Genomic DNA, 7,293 nt, shown 5'->3' with positions numbered 1-7,293 from the left:
AAAAGTTATGTTTTAGAAGAACATAGAAAAGTTTTCAAGACTAACTGTAAGTGGAAGTAAAATAATTTATCAATAAGTCAATAATACATTTCAAAGAACAATCTAATCATAGGGAACAAAAACTATTAAAGCACATTAGTTGCAAGCAAAGGATAATTTTCCTGATGGGATTAAATTATTTTTTGTTTTTTACTCATTTAAGCACTTCATTATTGTTTCAAATTTAAAAAAAATTGCTTTTCATAAAAATATTAGGTTTAAGGTCAAGTCCTCTAAAATCCAGTATTTGATTAAAATATACTTACACATAACTAAAATTCATTTAAAATATATAGAAAGGAAATCAGAGCTATGTGCCAATGGCAAGCATCTGGATATGACTCACCAAAAATTACTATATGTCTGAAGGAAATATTAAAACAAATAGCCCAGCATTGCAGAGATTGCATAGAACTGTAGAGATCTGCTCTGTGCACTGGACAGGAATTTTTCATTTCATACATCATTTACAACTCGCAGCAGTGATTGTACAAAATCAGTCCGAATCATTAGCCCACAAAGAGAAACACCCAATGTTCTCATTGTTGGAAAATTCAAGTGTGTTGGACCCAAATGTGCAAAAATGTCAGAGTTTCCCTCTGAGTCATTATTGCTCTCATATCCAGGATAAGATGATCAGGTATCAGAGATAAGATCAAATCTCTGGGGTCAAACACACTGACTGCTCCAAATCTCTAGCCTAAGCACAGCCTATTTTTACAGTCGCTTAATTTTTAAAATTGCTTAAAAGAAATGAAAATAAAATGGAGAAAGTCATAAGCAAAACCCTCCAGAGAGGCTTTTAAAATATTTAATGAAAATTATCTCTTATTTTGAAAATGTTTATCAATGCATTCATTTGATTGATAAATGCATTGACCAGATACCAAACCTCTGGTCTACTCAACACCCTAAAATGAATGTCTAGTGCACTGATTTAAGTCCCTCTTTTCTCTTAACAGTGTCACTATTTTAAAATAGTGACATAGAAGAGAATGTTTTCAAAGCAATAGAAAATCTGACCTCCTACTCTTCTGGCTAAGGTGAAGAAGAATGTTTTGTTGGATAATAAAATAGTCCAAAGGCAGGAAGTGTAATGGGAGAGCATAGAAATATGAAAATGGCGACTCTGAACTTTGTTCTGCTTCCAACATGCCTCAAAACTTAAATTTCCTCATCCTTACTTTTTCTTTATATAGAAACACTTGAGCTCAGAATTTTCAGGGAGTGTGCACTGATCATCATCATCAAGTCTAGTTACCACCTTGAAAATAATTCAAAGTCACAAACAATGAACACCAAACAACATCCCCTTTGGGGATAGAGGACAAAAATATATACATATAAAGGATGCAAATTCTCTATGGATTTGCCTATCATTGTGCTTTATTAATTTTTAGAACAACGGGGATCCAAAATTGGGCTCAATCTCAACAAGGAAAGTAGGTAGGAGCTACTCACCAAGACCAATGATAATTTAGAAATTGTTGATAGTCTTTACCTATGTGTCAACAGAATTTATAATAACTGAATTTATTTATTTTGTCAGAGCAAGACATTAAGTTAGTGAATAGGTCTTAATATTCAGATATTATCAAAGTTCTAGATGCATACCAAGTTATGACAAAATATTGATAAAAATTGGAGTTGTCAAATGACATTAACATTAAATTGCTTATTAAGAAATGCTTGTTCTGAATATAATCTTAAAAGTAAATAGGGAAATGTGCTCTCTATTGAGATGGATCTTCAAGTACTTTCAATAATATGAAGCATTGTAAACAAGTTTCTGTGGCATCATCTACCAATATGGATGTGTACATACCAAAGTAATAGTTCTTTGATTTCTTCTGGTTTCAGAAGAAGTTGAGAGCTCCAGAAACCTATAAATATAAAAAAAAGAAATTTGTTTAAGAAAAATCCAGAAAAATAAATCAAACATCCAAGGAGAATTGGGCAGGGTTATTTGTGTGCTCAGCAAAATAATAATATTAATAATAATAATAATAATAATAATAATAATATATTTAATAGAAGTTAATAACAACCTGAGACATAGAGGTTATAGTTTATAGAAATATTAAATGTTTTACCATGTTTCACAGTGGTCTTTCAGTAGAAAAAAAAGCCCATAGGTAGTCAGATCTGGAAAAGACCCACATTAAGAAGCTTTGGTTTGATACACAATGGAATACTATTCAATTGAAAGAAAAGACAAGTTCTTGCCACCTGCTACAACTTGAATGGACCAGAAGGAGAATATGCTAAGAAAATTAAGTCAAGAGGAGAAAGACAAATACTAGATAATCTCACTCACATGTGACATATAAAGAAACAAAGCAAGGGAATGGACAAAGTTCAATGAAAACAAACCTGGAGATTCTGACCACAGAACTTATGTCAGAATCTCAAGGCTTGTTTTTGATAAAGGGGTAGGCAGCAGTTGAAAAGGTTTGGTAAAGAAATACTGAAACAGACATTGTACTAGTCAATAGAGCATGGTAACATTTTACCTCGAAGATAATACAGTTTTGTAAAACAACATTGCTCCAATTAAGAGTATGAAAAATGTCAGCCCTCCAAATAAAAGCAAACTTGTAAAATATTATTTTTTTTGTTATTTTTTGGGCCACACCCATTAGATGCTCAGGGACTACTCCTGGCTAAGTGCTCAGAAATTGCCCCTGGCTTGGGGGCAACATATGGGACACCAGGGGATGGAACTGCGGTCCTTCCTTGGCTAGCGCTTGCAAGACAGGCCACCTCGCCGGCCCCATAAAATATTATTTATTATTCTTCCCTCTTCCCAAAGAGATAGGGAGATGTAATAGAAATTCATTTTATATTATATAATCAATGACAAATGAGGGCTATATTTCCATGATGCATAGTTTGAACACTATTTTAGGAAAAATATTATTTGTGACTTTCCTCAGAGTCTCCATCTAGGACATGTTCAGAGTAAGTGACAGCAAATTTCTTCTCCCAAAATAATCAGGGACAAATTCTGAATTGAGGATGAACCTGAATGAGGTGATTATTATATATGTATGCCTAGTTAGCACCACCACAAAAAATCTTTAATATTAAAAAGTTCTATTTAAACCTGTATATTTTTGCTCCTCCCAAAAGGTGAATTTATATGTACCTTTCCCTCTTTTGTTTTTCTATACAGAACTAAGTTGCCTTCACAAATGTGTGGAAGCTGGCATGGTTCTAACAGTCACCAGAATAGTGCCAACAGTATGATTATAGACACAGGTATGAAGATATCACACACAACAGTATCATACAATTAAAACCAAGGAGGACAATTAAAACCAAGAAGTCCTGCAAGAGTAGCAGAAACAAAATGTGACTGGAGGTTGTGTTTATTTTATACTATGTTAAAGCGGACTTTGACTGCTTCTTGGTAAAATGTTATAATGGGAAAGGAGAGAACTAATATGTATTCTTTGCTTTTAAGTGAAGAAATGGATGTTGAGATGATCCCACGTAGTAGAAAATGACTCCGTAGACATCTTTTCATTATTCCCAGACAGAAAGGACATGGAAAAGAGTAAAATGTGGAAACAACGCAGATATGTTAATAAAATACTGTTGTTGCTTGAAGAAGAATGATTATCAGTGGTTTTACAAACTAGAATTTTTAAGTGGGTTGAGGGTTGAAGGGGAGAGTGGGGGGGATAGTGTATCAATATGAAAGTGTGGATGAAGCAAGAATGTTAATAACAGGTTCAGAGCGCTATAGACACAAATACAGGTGTGAAGTCAGGCTCCACATATTAAAAACCAACAGTAAACCAATAACATTTTATCTATAAAATAACTAAATCATGTTCAGCACTCCAAAAACACAGAATCATTGTCCAAACTGGAAGCAAAATCGTCTCACCAAATTCTGATTCACTCACTGAATGAGGTGATTTTATATATATATATATATATATATGTATATGTATATATATGTATGTATATATGTATATATATGTATGTATGTATATAAAATATGTATACATATATACATACATATGCCTAGTTACCACCACTACAAAAATTCTTTAATATTAAAAAGTTCTATCTAAACCTGTATATTTTGCCCCCCCCAAAAAAGTGAATTTACGTGTACCTTTCCCTCTTTTGTTTTTCTATATAGAACTAAGTTGCCTTCACAAATGTGTGGAAGCTGGCATGGTAAATCAGTGAGTGAATCAGAACTAAAGTCAATTTTAAAGTAAAACATGACCCTAGAAAGGATCATGTCACAAAAATGACCAGAAACATGTTAGTGGGAGGTGGGAAATCAAGATGAGATTGGGGAGAAAGAGAACTATGAGTTGAAAATAAAATTTAATTCATAACAGTTGGCAATGTGGGGCCCTTAATCTTGGCATCTCACCCAGGCCACAGGCATTCAGACTGTGACTTCCCTCTGTTGAGAAGGAGTGTGCAGGGCCCACTCTGTAGAACAAGCCTGATCACTCCTTTGTAGATCTTTGAAGAACAGGAGCTTAATTGTTACCATATCCATTTAGACTAAAAGGAGATGCGAGAAATGGCATGCTGGGCCTTTTCCTTTAAATTGAAATCTAAGGGGTGTCTGATTTCTGAGTTTGGAATTTCTGGGTCTTTCATAACTAGAGACATTTTGACTGTGTTATTCAAGAGTGAGAAATGAAAGCTAATAGCTAATAGTTCAAGAGGATTCACACCCGCCTTCCAAACCCAGTGTGTTCTCAGTCGTTGGATAAGAGAAAAGGGAGTAGCATATTTCTAGTCTCCAAAGAATTAGTAGTTATTTACAGTCAAGACTATTCTCCCAGTGAATCCCAACATTTCTAATCAACATGAATAGTTTTTTCTTCGTCTTTGGGGCAATAAATAGACTTTTGTTTTTGTTTTGTTTTTGGTTTAATCTGAACTAAGCATTGCAGCCAAGTTTAGTGCAACTCTCCCCATTTAAAAACATTTCAAAATTACTTGTCAAATGTCTGCTGTTAAAAGACAGAACTCATGTGTTTAGGCAAAGCTATATTGCCAGTGATATGATATTCCTAATTCAAAATATCCAAATGAGGATGGCTGACATGAGAACTTGAAGGACTGATGCCACACAATCACACTGTTAGAATTTTATAAAAGCCATGGGGAAAGGACTATTTTAGGAAACTTCCAAATTTCTAAATTTGCTCAAAACATCTCGGGAAAGAGCCTTCTGATCTTACAGGTTGATTTCAGGGGGCTATGTCTTGGAACCGTGCCTGAGCTAACCAAGTTAAGGTAAGAAGGTTTGCAGGACGATTGTCTGGGGGTGAAAATGGGATCTGCACTCCTTCTTCTCCCTTTTCCCCTCTCTTTCCATTTTGCTCTGCATCTTCCCAGCTGCTTCTCTATCCCCTTATATGTGAGCTAAGGGGATAGAGTGTCCATAAAAGGAAGTCCTGGCAAGCCAATAGCCTCTCTTTCAAAAGGCTATATTGGAAAATCTATGTCATGGTTCATATGGAATAAAAATCTCTAAGGGATTCCTAGATTTTTAATATTCTTAAGATACTGAAAAACAAGACTATGAAATTTCATTAGCAAAACTGACCCATCTCTGGAGACTTCGAATTTAAGAAGCACACACAAGGCTTTTGTACACACATCACAGTTGCAAGCTCTTTGATCTGGGTGAGTCTCAGCCTCAGAGCGAGGGCACATGTATTAAGGTTTCAGTGATCACCAAAACTCTGGTGCTCCTTGAATAACCTGCTGGAAGCAGCTCCCCAAGAAGCACGTTTCAAATCAATTCTGTGTCGAGTATAATTTTGAGCTGTGAACCCCTCAAAAGATTTTTAAGGACTTCCTTCACACCTTGCAAATAAGAGCTTGCAACTCTCTTCCACACCCAGGTAATTGTTTGCAAAGATGTTGGCAGTGATTTCTTCCTTCTCTTGATGACACACATACCTCTCCTTCACAATGAGACTGCAGAATCTCATCAAGGAATGGTGCTTATTTCCCCCTTCCTGGAATCTAAATGTGCCTTGACACTGATTTTTTTTTGACCAATAAGGCAATTGTCAACATTGCAACTTCACACCACAGAGACTGGAAAGCACTATTGCACTGGGTTGTTTTTCTTTGGCAGCCAGGATATGAATGTCAAGATGGGTCCACCCAATGGTCAGAGCAACACCAAACATGTACAGGATTCTCTCTTAGGCCTTCTGTTCCCATGCCAGCCCTCAACCTGAAGGAGACAAGCAGCACTGCCCAGCAGACCCAAACTAAATTCCTTGCTCAGAGATTGGTGACCAGATAGCAGGATTGTTGTTTTAAGTCTCTAGGCGGTGAGTATAATTCACTACTGATAACCAGAAAATGGATACATTTATCCCCTTCCTACAAACCCACATAAAACTAAATGTCAAGTAAAGAAAAATCGAAGAAACTAATGCTCCTAAGGAATGAAAGTTTTCTTTCTGACTCACCAACACAGGTAACATGAGGTCTCTGGGTTGTCAAAAGATTGAGGTGGCCTTTGACCTCTGCTGCTGCTGCTCTGTCCTTGACACATAGCCTTGTTCAGTGTTTCTCAAACTTTTTTCCAACCATAGCTCCCTTTAGACCTTATTTCTTTCTTGTAACCAAACCTCCCATCTTAGAAGTTAGCTTCCTAGTCTCAAAGTGTGCCCCCACTATCAACACAATATTTATTTACCACTGGTCTTCTTGGAATATCTGGGGAGCCAACTTGTAACCCCTGTTTGAGACACATTGACTTAGTCAACAAAATGGTCCTGGAGATTCTAAGGAAATAGCCTAGAGAAATCTTTCAACTCAACCTTAGAAAAGCTTAATGATTTGCCTTGAAAAGCCAGACCAAAATGCAGTAAAACCAAGTATTAATTTCTATAAACATGCTAACTAAAGGAACTGAAGTGATAGCACAGTGATAGGGCATTTGCCTTGCATGCGGCTGGAACCAGGACATACCTCAGTTCTATCCCCAGAGGAGCCAGGAGTAACCCCTGAGTATCACCGGTTGTGGCCCACAAAACAACAACAACAACAACAACAACAACAACAACTAACTGAAGAGACCCCATGAGCTTAAATATATCCTACCAGTGAAAGTGTTATCTTCACTATTGCAAGTAGAAAAGTTAGGACTATGGACTTTTAAATACAAGTGAATTTATATTCTAGCTCTACTGTTTGGTAGCTAAAGAACTAAATAGTAAAATTAGTGACAACAATAACTAGCAT

Source organism: Suncus etruscus, chromosome 14 (assembly GCF_024139225.1).
Source record: "Suncus etruscus isolate mSunEtr1 chromosome 14, mSunEtr1.pri.cur, whole genome shotgun sequence".
Lineage (NCBI taxonomy): Eukaryota > Metazoa > Chordata > Mammalia > Eulipotyphla > Soricidae > Suncus > Suncus etruscus.
Note: the sequence above shows the minus strand (reverse complement) of the source record.